The sequence below is a fragment of the Chiloscyllium plagiosum genome, unplaced genomic scaffold, assembly GCF_037043375.1.
Source record: "Chiloscyllium plagiosum isolate Xiang-an unplaced genomic scaffold, Cpla_swu_hap1 HiC_scaffold_28, whole genome shotgun sequence".
In the NCBI taxonomy this organism is placed as follows: domain Eukaryota; kingdom Metazoa; phylum Chordata; class Chondrichthyes; order Orectolobiformes; family Hemiscylliidae; genus Chiloscyllium; species Chiloscyllium plagiosum.
The window spans coordinates 29,239,071-29,256,759 of record NW_028270166.1 but is presented as its reverse complement, the minus strand read 5'-3'; the positions used below and the strand labels follow the sequence as shown (position 1 = coordinate 29,256,759).

Sequence of the window (17,689 nt, the reverse complement as noted above, 5' to 3'; positions counted from 1 at the left end):
CGGGGAGAATGTGCAAACTCCACACAGTCAGTCGCCTGAGGCGGGAATTGAACCCGGGTCTCTGGCGCTGTGAGGCAGCAGTGCTAACCACTGTACAACCGTGCCACCCAGAAACAGCACAGAAACAGACTCCTCAGTCCATATTGTCCATGCTGACCAGATATCCTAAATTAATCCACTTCCATTTGCCACCATTTGGCCCATATCTCTTTTAACTCTTCCTATTCATATATCCATCCATTGCCTTTTAAATGTTGTCATTGTACCAGCTTCCACCACTTCCCCAGGCAGTTCATTCCATACACACTTTGCATGAAAAAGTTCCTCCTCAGGTGCCCCTCTCACCTCAAACCTATTCCCTCTCGTTTTGGACTTCGAACCCTGGGAAAAAGACCTTGTCTATTTACCTTATGTGTGCCCCTCATGATTTTATAAATCTCTATAAGGTCACCCCTCAGCCTCCAACACTCCAGGGAAAACAGCCCCAGCCTATTCAGCCTCTATCTATTGCTAAAACCCTCCAACCCTGACAACATCTTTGTAAATCTTTTGTGAACATGTTTTGTACATGACTTCCCAATTCCTACACTCAACTCACCGACCAACAAAGGCGAGTGCACCAAATGCTGCCTTCACTATCCTATCTACTGTGACTCCACCTTCAAGGAATTATGAACCTGCACTCCAAGGTCTCTTTGTTCAGCAACACTCCCCAGGACCCTACCATTAAGTGTCTAAGTCGTGCCCTGATTTGCCTTTCCAAAATGCAACAACTCACATTTATCTCGATTAAACTTCATCTGCTACTCCTTGACCCACCGGTCCATCTGATCAAGGTCCCGTTGTGCTCTGTGATAACCTTCACTGTTCACTATACCATCTATTTTGGTCCAACTTACTAACCATTCCTTCTATATTCACATCTTATTATTTTATAAGTCGTAATAACTTTTCCCTATCCGCTTTATCCAGCCTACTCAGGATTTTGAAAACCTCCATCAAAGCTCGGATGACTGAGGTTAGAACATAGAACATAGAACATTACAGCGCAGTACAGGCCCTTCGGCCCCCGATGTTGCACCGACCTGTCATACCAATCTGAAGCCCATCTAACCTACACTATTCCATGTACGTCCATATGCTTGTCCAATGACGACTTAAATGTACTTAAAGTTGGCATCGGTTATTGGACTAAGGCTCCTGGAGATGATTTTTGGGCTTAGGACCAATTAGAAATTCCATCCAAATGAGTTTCAACTCAGACAAAAGTGCTCCACAAAGCTGAGGGACCTTGACATTGCGTGCAGTCAAGGGTTCAGCACCACATTTTACTGTGAAGGAGGGTCACTGGGCTCAAAACATTAACTCTGCTTTCTCTCCACAGATGCTGCCAGACGTTCTGAGTTTCTCCAGCAATTTCTGTTTCTGTTTTCCCCAGGACATTGCCTTGTTTTCTGGATTAATAGTCTTGCAATAATACCACTAGGCTATCACCTCCCACTACTTGTGATATATCTAATCGGGTGTGTCAATCTTGCTTCTTCCTGCGATAATATGCCTAGGCTTGGGGGCAAGTCAGCAATCTGAAGAAATTTCTGCCCATCATATGGAAGGATTAAGCATTCATTTTAAAGTGCAGTTACTGTGTGGAAACCAATCTTTTCCTATACAGACTGCACCACTGACTCCCAGAAATGTTTTGCCAAATGCTATTACGAGAGGTTTTTTCGGCTTTTCTGTGTTACCAAGAACAAATCATCTCAGTTAAAATAAGTCTCTTTCTCATAACCATGCATCTTCTCCTGTCAGGATTTTTCCTGTAACATGAACTTGTGTAAATGTTTCCTCCCTTCACTTTGAGCTGAGGGTGACAAGCTGACTCAATGGTTAGCTTTGCTGTCCCACTGCGCCAAGAGCCCAAATTCGATTCCAGCCTTGAGCGATTGTCTGTGTAGAGTCTATACATTCTCCCTGTGTCTGCATGGGCTTCCTCTAGGTGTTCTGGTTTCCTCCCACAGTCCAAAGATGTGAACATTGGGTGGATTGGACATAATGTTGAGGAATATGCAGGCTAAGGAGCTTAGGCATGGGAAATGCAGGTCAGAGAATGGGGGGTGGATCTGGGTGGGGTGCTCTTCAGAGCGTTGATGTTGACTTGATGGGCTGAATGGTCAGGTTCCACACTGTATGGATTCTATAAAATTGTCTGTAATTTATTACTTTTCCTTTAAAATCGAGTATTACATGAAATTGAGTGAAGTGGGAGGTTCAGTTCTGACTGTGAGCTGAACAATCTTTCACAAACATAGCAGAAAGACAGTTGTAATCTCATTTAGACCTTACCAATTGGCACAGCTGTCTTTCCATGTGTTATAATTTAAAACAGATAAGCAGGATATCAAGCAGAAATCAGCCAGGACCGTTTTTACATTGTGTTATGATGATGTGTTTGGGGCATGAGTATACTCTTAACCAGAGAACTGTACTTGGGAACGGCCTGATGTTTGAAGAGGAGTCAAGGATAGAGAAAGCTGTAAAATGTTTTCCTCTTTGGGCATTTGTCAATAAATATAAACAGCACTTTGAGGTGCAGGTCATAAAGTCTCAAGAATTAATGGCAACAGATCAGCATCTAAAATGGATTATGAAATCAAATAGAGACTGAGAGTCATCTCCCACAAACCTGAGAGTTAGAGGTTTCAGTATTCTCTGAAATCAGAACTAAAACTCCTGATAATACTCAGCAGACCTGGCAACATCTGTGGAGTAAGAAACAGAGTTAATATTTCAGACTGATGACCTTTCAGCAGAACATTTCTCACCATTTGCACATGCAAATAAATCCAACGGGTTAAGCTTTCTTGAGTCGCATGCTGTTGAAATCAGGATGATTTGCTACCCAACAACACACACCACGACCCTGGAAGAACTGCTACCCAGGTTAAAATCACGGCTTGTATTTTCCACTATAAATAGCAAAACAGTGCAAATATCCATTTTGTGTTCAGGTCTTAAATGTTCTAATGTTCTTATTTTCAGTTTTAGAATTTATTTAAATGGAGGCTGAGTGACAAAGCTCTGAATGGAGGGAAATATTCACTTGTTTCGTAAATAGAAGCTCACAGTAACATTTTGTCTGCTTCACAGTGGTATTCTGTCTTCATTATCACCCTCCCTTTGAGGTACCTCCAGCGCTGAGAGCGAGAGGGGGATAATGAGCATTGTAGCAGCTGTTAATTCCAGTACTCTCTGATTGGCTGTTGATAAGCATCTACTGTTAATGGGCTTCCCACTTCAATCACTGAAAGGCTTAGCTCTGTTTTCGGAGCTTACCATGCATTTTGACTGTCCTCTGTGGAACCATTCTGGAGTGTCTGACAGAGAGAGTGCTAGCAAAAGGAAAAGACAGAGACTTTGCATTCCTGTACGATTTACTGCTGTTGCTTACTGAGCTAGAAGCCTGCAAGGGTGAATTTGTAATGCCATTCTGTGCCAACAGAGGACAAAAGAAAAAGGTTTTGAAACCAGTGTGAAGAGATTCCCGAACCAGCCTCATTTCCCTGTGCATCATTAACACACATACTGAAAACTTCAACAACAGAGAACAACAAGTGATACTCAGCTAATGCAACAGTTGTCTCCTGTCCATTAGTGGAATAAAGAAGCCAGCATCTGTGTGACTGCTCATGTAAGTAAGATGAAAAAAATGAATGACTTTTTCAGACTGCTGACTTTTGTTCTGAATGGTAAAAACTAACAGAACAAGGTGGCATGGTGGCACAGTGGTTAGCACTGCTGCCTCACAGCACCAGGGTCCCAGGTTCAATTCCAGCCTCGGGCAACTGTCTGTGTGGACTTTGCACATTCTCCCTGTGTCTGTGTGGGGGTGCTCCAGTTTCCTCCCACAATCCAAAGATGTGCAGGTCAGGTGAATTAGCCATGCTAAATTGCCCATGGTGTTAGAAAAATAGGTCTGGGTGGGTTACTCTTTGGAGGGTCGGTGTGGACTGGTTGGGCCGAAGGGCCTGTTTCTATACTGTGGGAAATGTAATCTAAAATGCTGGAACAAGAACAAAATTCCAAGACTGTCAAGCCAATTGTTAACACTTTATGTAATTTTCAAATAATCACAGGAATAGTTTCTATTTTCTAGAAGCTATTATAGTGCTTATTCTGTTGTGTTCAGTTCACTTTATAATGCTATCTCTTGTGTTTACTGCATGGCTTTCAATAACGTTTTGCCTTTATTGTAATTTGCATAAGTCTCTGGACAATGCTGACTGAATTTTCCAGAAATGTTAGAGAGTTCAAGAAACTTTGAAATGAGGGGAGCTAGTCATCAGATCTTGTGATGCAAGTTCTGAAGTCTCAGTGGCACAGAAAGGTACAGGTCACCACTATAATAAAGGCTAAAAATGTTGTGTATCAAATCCATTGGTTGAGACTTATGTCATCAATGCTTTAGGAAATTGAGAGATGAAAGTGATGAAATCTAGCAAAGAGTTGAAACAGAAAGATGCAAATGATCAAATCTGGGCGACTGAGAAATGTGGATCATCAATTCTAATGCAGATTCCAAGTCATAGATCAAATATATTGTCAAGTTGAACAAACTGAGGCCATGTTACCCAAGTCTGAGAGAGATAGAATTACACATGTTTAGAAATCTAAGATATCCTGTGGGATGTAAATCAAGCTCCTAATACTGTGCGACACAGGTTCACAAATCTCATAGAAACTTGGAGGTCGAGGTCATGAAATCGAACAGACACAAAAAGGTGCTGATTACAAATCTAAGAGAAATTGAAAAATGCAAACTACAATTCCAAAATACTTAAAGGTACATTTCCAATCTAAGAGATTTTTACATGATAAGGTTATAAAATCCAACCTATTTAACCATGTAGGTCACCAAATCAAAAAGCGAGACAAAGAGAGGGTGTAAAATCTGAGGGATGAATAGGTTTAGGTCCACAAAGCTTACCACTTCCAATGTTCAAATTGTCAAATGTAAGACAGAATCCCTACAGTATGGAAAGAGGACATTTGGCCCATCAAGTCAGCACTGACCCTCCAAAGCACATCCCCATATTTACCATGGCTAATCCAACTAGACTTCCCTGAACACTGCAGACAATTTATCATGACCAATCCACTTAAACTGCACATCTTTGGACTGTGGGAGAAAACTAAAGCACCCAGCAGAAATCCACATAGACAGTCACCTGGGTCTAGAATCTAACCCATAGCCCTGGGGCTGTGAGGCAGTAATGCTAACCACGGTGCCACCTCTTGATGTTTGCAAATCAGTAAATGAAGTAAAACCAAAACACACAAGTCACAAAATCTAAGCGAAATGGAGAGACCAAGGTTACAAAATCCAAGTGAGACAGGTCAGCAATCAAAGCTGAATAGCACAGGTCAGCAAAACCATATTGATGCTTTGTTTTGGGTACTTTGAACAAAACTTCACAAATTCTAAGCCAATTGGTGGCTTAATTGCGATTTAAATATTGTGTATCCTTTAGACAACCTACCTTTGGAGAAATATCAAGGACATATAAAGGTTTATCACTGTAGTGAAAAGGCTATAAGGCTTTATTTAAGAGAAAAGACCAGGGAAATTAGATCTCTTTACAGGAAAATAGAGATCCCATGATATAAAGGGTTAAAACATAAAGACAGCTTGCAAAAAGTTGGGCTCTTATTCTCCTGAATTAGAAAATTCAGAGTTGCGTTAATAGAGTTTTTCACATCATAGGGGTTTGATTGGGTAAATCTGTTGGAACTAGGGTGAAAGGGCTTTTGCCCGAAACGTCGATTTCGAAGCTCCTTGGATGCTGCCTGAACTGCTGTGCTCTTCCAGCACCATTAATCCAGAATGAAGAAAAGTATTGCAGATGCTGGGAATCAGAAATATCAATAGAAAGTGCTGGAGAAACTCATGGCAGCATGTTTTAAGAGAGTAATAGAGTTAGAATTTCAAGTTTGTTATGACTCTTCTTCACACCACTATTTAAAAACTATTCCCTCTGTTTGTGATATGATGGTGGTGATGAGTAGGCTGGTGTTGGGGCTGTTTGTGATCCAGAATAAGATGATGTAATCTCATCATTAGAATTAAGTCATTTTGGAGTGAAATCATAAAGTTCCAATGGAAAGGTAATTGTGATGTGGAACTGAACAGCCAAACACCCCCAAAAATAACATTTGGAACCTTCATGATTAGTGCAATTAACTGCTGGATGACTGGCTTCTTGGAGACAAGTTGTCTCGGTCTTTAACAATTGAAATTTAAATATTGAGAAAGAAACAAAGGAACAATGGAAAAAGGCAGCAGGTAACTTAGAGTCTAATCAGCTGTTGGAGAGGGAAAAAAGGAAGACAAATTGGATTAGAGAGAAACGGATAGAAATGAGAAGTGTGAAAACAACATTAAAACATTTTACCTTTTGAAAACATCTTATGACCTGTAGGAGCAAGCCAACAATTTCACATTTCCTTTCTGGATCTCTGAGATTGATTGACATTGTATGAAAATAAATCTCATTATTAGATGTCCCTTAATGTTAGTAAGTACCAGGCCTAACTTTCTGAGCTCAGTTTAATTTATTTCAGTAGCATGAGTACAATAATTTCTTGAAACTGATGGTGAGGTTGTTCATGAACTGCGATTTCATGAGACTAACAGCAATTTGTGGCAATTCATGACTCCCTTAGTAAATTTGCACCCTTTGTTTTGGTTTTCAGTGGTGAATTTTGATTAGGTCACATTTAGTTGTCACATGTATCCAAATTGAAATATTAACTACAATTCTCCTGGATGACTGAGTGTACCAAAGGATATACAATCTCTTACAGATATTAAAGGAAGTAAACCAAATATTAGTTGTTGCTTGAGACATCAGATGATCTAAAAGATTAGAATTCAAATTCTAAGGGATTTGAATCACACAGGCACTAAATTAAAATACAACAGACTTGTAAACTTTTCACTGTACTCATTGGAACACATGTAACAATAAAGCTAATTCATTCATTCATCAAGAATGAGATTTTATTTGCAGAGAAGTAGTATGATTGCTACTTTGCATGTTGAATAGCCCACAATAGCTATAGGCTTTTCTTGACCTAATTTTCATCAATTCACCATGGTCTGATAATAGAGATGGAGACAGTGAGAACTGCTGATGCCGATGACAGATCATATGCTCATATAGTATTATTAAAACTGATAAAGTCGTGAAGATATATGAAACAATCTGTGATGCAAAAATTATAGACTCACAGAAACTTAGAACATGGAAAGTGGCCATTTTGCCAATGTGCTCACTTTTTGAAAATGAAGTCCTATTTAGTCCCATAACCCTGACCTTAAAAAAAGTTTTAAAAATTAGTTCAAAATTTTGAAACCTAGTAATGGTAAACATGCAATAGAAAAACAGAATGTTTAGGGAAGAATGGGTGATCTAAAATTGAATTTTCATCTGACAAAATCAAAGCAGACTAAGAACAATGAGGTTATGGTCAGGAACAATAAGATGGTATATTTTTGACATGCTCAGGTTAACGGAGAATAAGTGGGGTAAGTATTGAAGGAACCAAAAATGTGTCTACTCCATGCTGCACCACTAGAGTGCTAAGTATATTTTTCCAACAGGTTTTCTTATTAAGTCAGTCTAAAGTGATTTCACTTGGAAAGCATACATAGCTTAATTTAAATATTATAAAAGTGATGCATTAATTCAGAAGTATTTGGGAAACAAACCCATATATGTCTGATGCCTTTCCATTTGGATAAATACTGTCTGATGCTTTTGAATCTGGATAATTCCAAGCATGTGTATATCATGTTAGTTTATTTGGTAAAGGCAACAACAATAAAACATTGAAGATCCAATATGCAGTCTACTGAAATTATAAGATTAGGAGTATTGATTGATATAACATAAAATATAAAACTAGGAAAACATATCAGTTTTGATAGCCAAAATCAAGGTTCAAAATGTAACCCTTTATTTAGGGAATCTCAGCTCTGTTTAGAGAAACATTTTGCTGTTAAAACAGAGGAAGAATTTATTACTGTTGAACTTATTTCTGGTTTCATTTTTTCCCGTTTGATTGCCTTGTATTTGTTTTAAGATCTCCGTGTTGTTTACAATGATCATTATTACCTTTCTCCCTACAGGTATGTAGAACTCATTTTGTAATGACTGTTAATGCCCTTATTAATACATTTCAGGTCAAAGTTGTTTTAATCGCCGTTCACTAGTTGTTATTATGTACTTATCCCACATTCTCAGACAAATATTCTCAAAGGTATTTCATTTATCTTCAACTGTGACTTTCTTTAAAATGACCTCCCTGCTTTTAAGTGTTATAAGGGTGATTGGAGATGAGCAACAAATGCGGGTTTCGCCAGTGATTGTCGCATCGCACAAAGGAATAAAAATTCTAAATTGTATTTTTAAATATTTGTTTGTAAACAAAATAGAAATTGAATTATTCCACTTAAAATTGATTATGGGAGTTATAATTTGGGGTAGGAAGGAAACTGTATTGAGAATGATTATACAACACGGGAAACCGATAAATAAGAACCCACGACGTTCGGGGAAAGGTATTGGCATTAAAAGAGAACAGCTGACTGGAAGAAGGCAGAGAGTGGGGACAAAAGGGTCTTTTTCAGGATAGCAGTCAGTGACTAGGGGAGTTCCACAAGTGTCTGTGTTGGGACCACAATTATTCACATTATATATTAATGATCTGGATGCATGAACTGAGTGCATTGTTGCTAAGTTTACATGTGACACAAAGATATGTTGGGGGACAAGTAGTCGTTGAAGAGGAGGGGAGGCTACAGTAGGTCTTGGACAGGCGAGGAGAGTAGCAAAGAAGGAAATACATATTGGAAAGTCTGCAGTTGTGCACTTTGTTAGGAAGAATAGAGGCATAGATTATTTTCTAAATGGGGAAGGCTTTGGAAATCTGAAGCACAAAGGATTTAGGAGTTCTCGTTCAGCATTCTCTTAAGGTTAACATGCAGGTCAGTTGGTAGTGAGGAAGGCAATGTTAGCATTCATTTCTAGAGAGTTAGAATGCAAGAGGAAAGATATACTGCTGAAGCTGTATAAGGCTCTGCTCAGACTGCATTTGGAATATTGTGAACATCTTTGGGCTCCCTATCTAAGATAGGGTGTGCTGGCATTGGAAAGGGTCCGAAGGAGGTTCTCAAAAGTGATCCCAGGAATGAAGGGCTTGTGATATGAAGAGCAATTGAGGACACTGGGTCTGTACGCAATGGAAGTTAGAAGAATGAGGGGGAATCTTATTGAAACTTGAAGAATACTGACAGGCCTGTATAGAATTGATGCAGAGAAGGTGTTTCCACTGTTAGGAAAAATAAGGACCCAAGGGCACAGTCTCAGAGTGAAGGGTCGACACTTGAGAACTGAGATGAGGATGAATTTCTTCCACAAGTGGGTGGTTAATCTGTGGAACTCATTGCCGCAGAATGCTGTTGAGACCAGATCATTGAATATCTTTAATAAAGAGATGGATAGGTTCTTGATTAGTAAGGGGATCAAGGCTATGGGGAAAAGCCAGCAGAATGGGGTTGAGAAACATATGCTCAAATGGCAGACAAGACTCGATGAACTGAATAGCCTAATTCTCCTCCTCTATCTTATGGTCTTTTGTCAACTCTCCTGCACTGGCAAGTTCTAGCCGTGTAATATGTCGCCAAAGTGATCACTTGCACAAATGATAAAAATATAAAAGATTGATGGATGAATTCAGAGAATGAATGCTTATAGGCCACCAAGTTACAGAAAGATGGAATACTGCACATTCATATTTACATTTTGAAATCCTACTGGGGTTACTAATGAACGAAGGGCACACTGGAGAAGAGATGTTCAAACTCCTTGAAGGAGGCTGCAGTCAAATGGTGACTGTTAACGACATGCCGGAAATTGGCTCTTCATGAGGAAAAAGATCACAGAGAAAAGGCCATCCAGCAGCTTCCCAGAATCAATTAGGTGCTGTAGTCCTGCATGGAACAAATTGTTTCCACCTAATCTGCTCCATTTTTACTGCTGCCACATCCAAAACAATTTTAGATAACTTGGCAGCCCTTAGCTGTTTGCCATGCATGTCAGCACTGCATAGGGCACAAGGTCACTCTGCAGCTTACAAGTGAAATTATTGTCACAATGAAATCCTTGAGGTAGTTCTCACATCGAGTCCTTTACTACAACTTAACTTCCTGATCTACGGTCACTTATGCAAAAGTGAACAGGCTATACTGAACCTGCATGTTAACCTTAAGAGAATCCTGAACGAGAACTCCTAAATCCTTTGTGCTTCAGATTTCCAAAGCCTTCCCCATTTAGAAAATAATCTATGCCTCTATTCTTCCTAACAAACTGCACAACTGCAGACTTTCCAACATGTATTTCCTTCTTTGCTCTTTAAACATGCACTCTCTGAAGACAGTGTCTCCACTTCCAGAACAGGATGCTGAGACGGAAAGGTTAAAGAAAGATTTTTAACTTTGTACATCCCAGTTCAACACCAGCACCTCCATAAACCATGATAAAGAAAGGAGCAGGTTTAAAGTAGAGGATGCCACCAAAATGTTAAGTTGATGACTCTCCTTCAAAAAGGCCTCGATGGATCCTCTGAACCTGGAACAGTGAATGAGTGAAGCTCATGGACAGTGTCTAACACTATCCAACTCAATGAACAGAATGTCTTCATTTTCAGTTGAAAGTGTTTGTTCCAGTGAGATTATGACACCATGTCCATCATAGCTCAGAGTGACCTTTCTTGGGTAATCTTCCACTGTTCACCTCATTGATTAAGCAGCTGGGAGTTTGAATTGTGCAATGAAAGAGGAGGGAGTGCTCACCTCTGCTGGGAGCTAGCAGTGGTCAAGTCACTGATGAGTTTTAAAACCCAAGCTGCATATCATTTCAGACACTGTGACAGGAACTGGCCCTCACCTTGTGCTGCCTGACTGTTACTGGCACAGAGGGGAGGAATGCTCACTTTCCACATGTTGGGCAGGGAGCTGGATGGATGGAGGGGAGCAGAGTCATCCTTTCTCCTGTCAATGACTATCGAAGGCCGTACCACCAGGGCAGCCTGGACTGAGTTGGTAGCCCGTGTCACTGCAGTCTCCCAAGTCAGAAAGGATACCCAGCACTGCAGGAAAAGGTCAATGAGATCCTACACTCTGCAAGGAAACATCTTCTCCTTGCTACCTCACACTCAGAACTGTGTCACTGCATTCACTTCTCATCAAGACTCATGGAATAAAACACTCACTATTGCGTGCATTATGTTCACTCACCAGCTCTTAACCATGTTATCCAAACTACTATCTCATATAGCCCTTTGCATTCTTTACTCATTTACTAAGGACATCTCAGCCCTCTCCTGCTCCTGCATCAGCACCAACAGCTTTCACATCCACTTCCATCCCTCTGTTTATTCTGTTGCCAGATAAACCAGTCCAAAATCAAATGGAGGGAAGGTTTCATGGAAATAGTGAGTGAATAGCACAAGTGCTCATATGGGGACTGTGGGACCTTCATAGCCAACTAACTCAATAAGCTTCATTGTGTTAACCTGCATTACTCTTCCATTAACACCTTTACAGAAACATTCTTAAATGGCACAAGTATTTGTCCACCTTAGACAACTAATTCCCTCTCATCTCTTCTGTAAGTATTCAAGGTTCCAGAAAGAGATGAAAGCCAGGGACTGTCAGCTCCACTTCAGACGCTAATTCACAGAGAATGCACCAACACAGCTTTCACCCGCTCCCTCCACCAGCTCAGGAGTTTGAACTGGGTGGGTTTTCTTTCTAGAATCAACTCAAGCACATTCTGGTGCAGGTATAACTGGTATAACTCTCTGTCACAATCCCTGAACTTGGGTATTTACAATAATTCTGTTGGGCTCATCTCTGCAGCTATTTGAGGAAGAAACATCCCAGACACCTGCTGAACCCCTGGCAGAAGATAATCCCATAGTCTCGGCAATTAATGACTGTATTAATATGAGAGGAACAGCAGGGCAGTTTGTCAAAGGCACTCGGTAAGCTGGCTCCACCATCTATACATTTGACTGTCTCCAATGCTGCTATGAAGATCCACATCCAGCACACTCAATGTCTGCTGAATATATGCACAGACCAGCATTCCATCACTCTCTTTAGAGGTGCTCAGCATCAATGCAGGACAAAAGGGGGAAGGAACCTTGACCTCACCCCTGGTGCCTTTTCCTCGCATGGAAATAGGTTGGTGCCAGCAGACATGCAGAAGGAGGAGGAACTACACACAGGACCCCAGAAAGCTCTTCTCAGTACACTCAGAGGTTCCTAATTTTTCTACATCCCCCTTGCCTGTGATAGTAAAGCCTGCAGAGGTTCAAGCCAAGGAGGGTGAGCTTGCATCTGGACAGAATACTCTTAGCAGGAAGGATACTTGAGACAGGAAGACAGAAGGGATAACTGTTCAAATCTTCAAAGCCTACAGAGGGAGCTAGAGAACAGGCTCAATCTGCAGAAGTCAAAACTGCCCTTAAGAGTAATGGCGGGCAAAGGAAGAAGTAAACTTCCTGAGTGCACAGAAAGTCACAAGAAATGCGAGATAAGCAGCCACTTCAGACATTCCAAGAATGAAAGAAATTGAAATCTCCAAACATCACCTCACTTCTCACCAGCTACTGACTCCTTGGCTGCAGAATGCCTCAGACATCAGGATTCCTTGAACCTATAACACTCAGGACTCCAGCCATGGAGACCTCCATGAGCAGATAATCTGTGGGAATTTCAGAAATAGAACACAATGTTATTGAAGGAGCTCCTCAGCCCTCACATCCATCACAATGAAGCCTTGTGCTATGTCTCTACACAGTGTGATGTGGAGGCTTACCCAGGAGGTCAGTGCCATGCCACGAACGTTGAGCTCTAATTATCAAATCATACATTGCACAATTAAAGTTTTAATGGAGTAGAATTCTGCTAGTAAGCCATCGATAGGCTGCACCCCCAGAGCCCATACATTTGGAAATTCCCATGCCCATGATGGTCCTTTAACCACCCCAGGTTGAGGTCACAAGGTTAGAATGACCATGATATTTGAGAACATCCCCTCAGCCCTAACCAAGTTCCGGACCTTCCCAGTCTCCTTCTATCAGGCCCCACTGTTTTATCTCGAATTCCCTTCCATGAAAGTGACCATTCCCTCAGCAACCCAGTACAATGAAGCCTATCCCTGCTGGGTTGCTCACCATCTCCTGGGATTGAGTGACTGCCCCTTTCTAGGCCCCCTGATCAAACCCCAAGAGACAGAGACTTGTGATACTCACACTTAGTTGCAAGTGTCCTGGACAAACATTATCCTGGAACCACCAGTATTAAAAACAGATGATCTGGCAACTGTGATTTGTGGAACCTTGCCATGTGATTATTAGCTGTTTTATTTGCTGATTTTACGATGGTGACTGCATCTCCTTGGCTCTCAAATGCTTTGAGACATCCTTCAAATATGAAAGACGCCAGAAATATTCAAGCTGTTCAATCTTACTGCTGGACACCTCACTGAAAGCAACAACACAGTGTCTGACAATCAAAATGAAAAATAACTGAACCATTGATGTATTGCAGGAGGGATAAATCACAAACCCCAGGAGGTGCCAGAGTCTCTGCAAGCCACTGGTTTGGCTATACCTGTCATGTTCGACAGAGTTCTGAACATTGTAGCTGCAAGGGCATTGAAACACTGCAATTTTACTTCTAGCCTGCAATCTAAGTCACACTGAGTTTAAATTATCTGACCTTTGAGAGGGTGATGTTTTTGGGATAGTCTACTGTACAGAAGATTTGGCTCAGGTTCGCAGGGAAATAAATAAATTGAACATTGATAAGATTGCCCCAAGCTCGATAACTATGGAACTCAATGCAAATTTAGAAAATGGAAATTGCACAATGTTTAGATTTGATGCTTTACCAAGAGAATTATGAATATATGGAGTTGATGGTCCAAAGACACAGTGACAGCAGTCCATGTGGAAAATTTTAAAACAGAATGAAATGATTGAGCGTGTAGCTGACTGAAATACTTTTAAAGCTGGTGCATGGAATGCAAATCCTTAAAGTTTTGTATTTCTTAAGTTCTTATCATAAAGAGTTTGTTTCATAACATGAATCTACTCTGAATATGTACTACATCCTTTTACACCAAAATTAATTATGATCGGTTTTGATATTCATCAAGAAAACAAGCAATGGGATCAAAGTATCATAAACTTGAATTGTTTGGCATCTGCCTCTTCTCCACACCCTCCTGTCTCAATGGAAATCCTGAAAGTGCAGCAATTACAGACCACTGTGAGCTGGTCTGAAAGATGCACGCACTCTCTGATGAACTTGAAACACCAGGAATTGATTTTTCTTTTGAAGATGAGTGAAAAGGGGATCAAAGGCAGTTCAAGGCTTGCTATAACCTACTTTCTTCCTTGTCACTCACAGAGTACAAATTCACTGGATGGTACTTTCAGGCAAACATTGATCACTCGTTGTTCTTATGTTGGTGTCTGTTAGTGCTGTGCAAAACCTGACATTCTTGACATGCCCAGCTTTTGGTGCAGTGCCTGTAACAACGCTGTGTCAAAGCATTTCTTCACTGAAAAGAAACAAAGGAACATCTGCTGTTTTCAACATGGATGATTACACGCCAAAGTGAAGTGGTAAGTAAAATATAAATAGTTCACAGGGACGGAGACAGTGAAGGAGTGTAAGTATTTGGAAAGTGACACAAAGTTGTGAAAATTAACTTTCTAAACAAACATTTTGTCAGTAGTAACAACTCAGACAAGCATATGACTGCCTCATGAGTTCTGTTTGATTCAACCTTAACAGTAAACAGGCTGCTACAACGTGCGTGCAACCTGTCTGTATTACAAATAACACATAAATAATATGACATATTATATAAGCTGAAGTAATGTATAACTAATACAGACATTAAGCTCTATGTTGTCAGTATGATTACTGGTAAATAACTCCACAAAAGCTGGTATTTCTTTACCAAGTTACCCTTTATAAACATGTGCATAGTATTTCTCACTGGTCCAGCTAGTATAAAGCCAGCTCCTGGAGTGAGCAGAACTCCTGACACTGTCATCCAGAACTCCCTGATTGGACAAGGTTAACAACCCCAATCAGGGAACTCCTACACAATAAGGTCCACTTGGCTCACCTTATTGCAATCACTACAAATATGGTGGTGTGAACCATTCATCTGCTGTTTGTAGTTTGTGCTCTCTGTCACAATCCCTGAAATTGGGTATTTACAATAATTCTGTTGGACTCCAAATTTATTTGCATTTACAGAGTAAAAAGGCATTCAAATGGCTACTGCTGCTTCAGAAATTAGCACCCTCAGCAGCTTGAAGAGTCAAGGAACATTACATAATAGCAACTCTATGTAGCCTCTCCCGAAGAATCAAGAAATAAATATACACAGAGTGAAACTTGAATTGATTGATATGCCCACAGTGTTTATTTAAATTTTGTAGATATTTTCTCAGCAACCTGTTCAGAGATGTTGTTACACACATCTGGATCAGGTGGGGCTTGAGCCTAGTCTCTCAGTTCAGAGGTAGGAATACTATCACAGTACCACATGACACGTGAAGTTAAAGCTATAGCTTCCTTCTTCCCTTCCCCTGTTCAGAAGCCAATTCCCCACTGGGCAAAGAAAGATTTTGTTTTAAGAATTAATCCATTCAGAGATGCTATGATACTCCTCTGAAGCAAGTGGGAGTTGAACCCAGGCTTACTGGGTTAGAGACAGGGACACTACCACTGCACCACAAGAGCTCTTAACTTAAATTTTGTAAGATAGTTAACTCAACACTAAACACATGTTGCAAGCTGGCAAGCCTAGCAACCAGGATAACTGAGGTAATAGTGATTAAAAAAAAAGCAACATATGGAATTGTGAAGTTATTAACACCTCATTTAAATACACCCACCCAGGTACACCCAGTGATCATTGGAACTGACTCTCAAAATTTTGTTGAAGTAAAAATATGGCAGGATTCCGAGATAGCAAAGTATTTCTGAATAAGTAAAAACATAAGTATTTCTGAAAGGGGTGAGAAAGTATTGACATGGACTGTATAGGGAAGTAGAAATATATACATAATACATGAGTTTCAAATAATACAAATTCTCATACGAATAATACAAATTGATAATTATGCAACATAAAACACACAGACTGATATAATGGAAATTTTACTGAATTAAGCTGTATGTACTGTGTCAGAAATTCATTTTGCGAAGCTTCTCATATCACTGCCTCAAAACGGCGTGATGAACTTTCCTTCTGTCCACTGGGAAAGTGATCAGACAGGATTTCTGCTCATCCACGTCAATCTATTGGAAACTTGGCTCACTTTTGTTGGTTGGAGAAGGATGGCCTTGATTTATACACACAGGGAGATGGTTTCAGTCCTCTTCCTGCTGTCTGCCTAATTGTAGAGAGAATATGAGGCACTGCAGCCATAGTGTGTAAAAGCACTGTTACTGTACTTCGGGGCTGAAACCACAGGAAACTGGGGAAGATTGCAAAGTGGCAGAAGACAGAATAGCTCTAGTGGTGTGGCCAGACCTCCACTTTCTCCGATGTTTCTATTCAAGTTATAGAGTCATAGAGATGTACAGAACGAAAACAGACCCTTCGGTCAAACCCGTCCATGCCGACCAGATATCTCAACCCAATCTAGTCCCACCTGCCAGCACCCAGCCCATATCCCTCCAAACCCTTCCCATTCATATACCCATCCAAATGCCTTTTAAATGTTGCAATTGTACTACCCTCCACCACTTCCTCTGGCAGCTCATTCCATACATATACCACCCTCTGCGTGAAAACGTTGCCCCTTAGGTCTCTTATATATCTTTCCCCTTTCACCCTAAACATATGCCCTCTAGTTGTGGACTCCCCTACCCAAGGAAAAAGACTTTGTCTTTTATCCTACCCATGCCCATCATAATTTTGTAAACCTCTTTCAAGGAGCCATGAATCCATTTTCAAAGAACTATGAATCTGCACTTTGTTCAGCAACATTCCCGAAGACCTTACCGTTAAGTGCATGAGTCCTGCTAAGATTTGCTTTCCCAAAATGCAACACCTTTCATTTATCTGAATTAAACTCTATCTGCCACTTCTCGGCCCATTGGCCCATCAGATCAAGATCTGATTGTAATCTGAGGTAACCTTCTTTGCTGTCCACTACACCTCCAAGTTTGGTGTCACCTGCAAACTTACCAACTATACCTCCTATGTTCACATCCAAATCAGACTGGAAAAATTGGCAACAATTCAAAAAGGGCTAAACTTTGTGGAGGGAATAATTCAGAAACTTGGTTTCATCTCCCGTGCTTTGGACTTGGTGCAAAAAAAAGTTTGAAAAACATTATGGGGTTAAGATGCAAACAGGCACAAGAAAATCTTGAAACATTGTATGATTCACCTGCATGTACACCATGCCCTCACTGTGAAAGAGATTAAACCTTAATGAATACTCCGAATGCCCAACTGCTCTCAAAGCACTGATTGATCATCAAGACAAAGCTTTCAGTTACCTGGCAATCATACTAAGAGTG

The 17,689-nt window shown here is 40.6% G+C and overlaps 1 protein-coding gene across 1 annotated transcript in view; it reads left to right on the top strand.

Annotated features, from left to right (window-relative positions):
* Positions 1-3,319: 3,319 nt before the first annotated feature.
* Positions 3,320-17,689, top strand: part of slc1a6 (solute carrier family 1 member 6) — a 98,549-nt gene continuing 84,179 nt past the window's right edge. The window contains exon 1 of the mRNA XM_043721091.2: positions 3,320-3,688. The gene's annotated coding sequence lies outside the window, so the exon portion shown is untranslated. The remainder of the gene's footprint in view (positions 3,689-17,689) is intronic.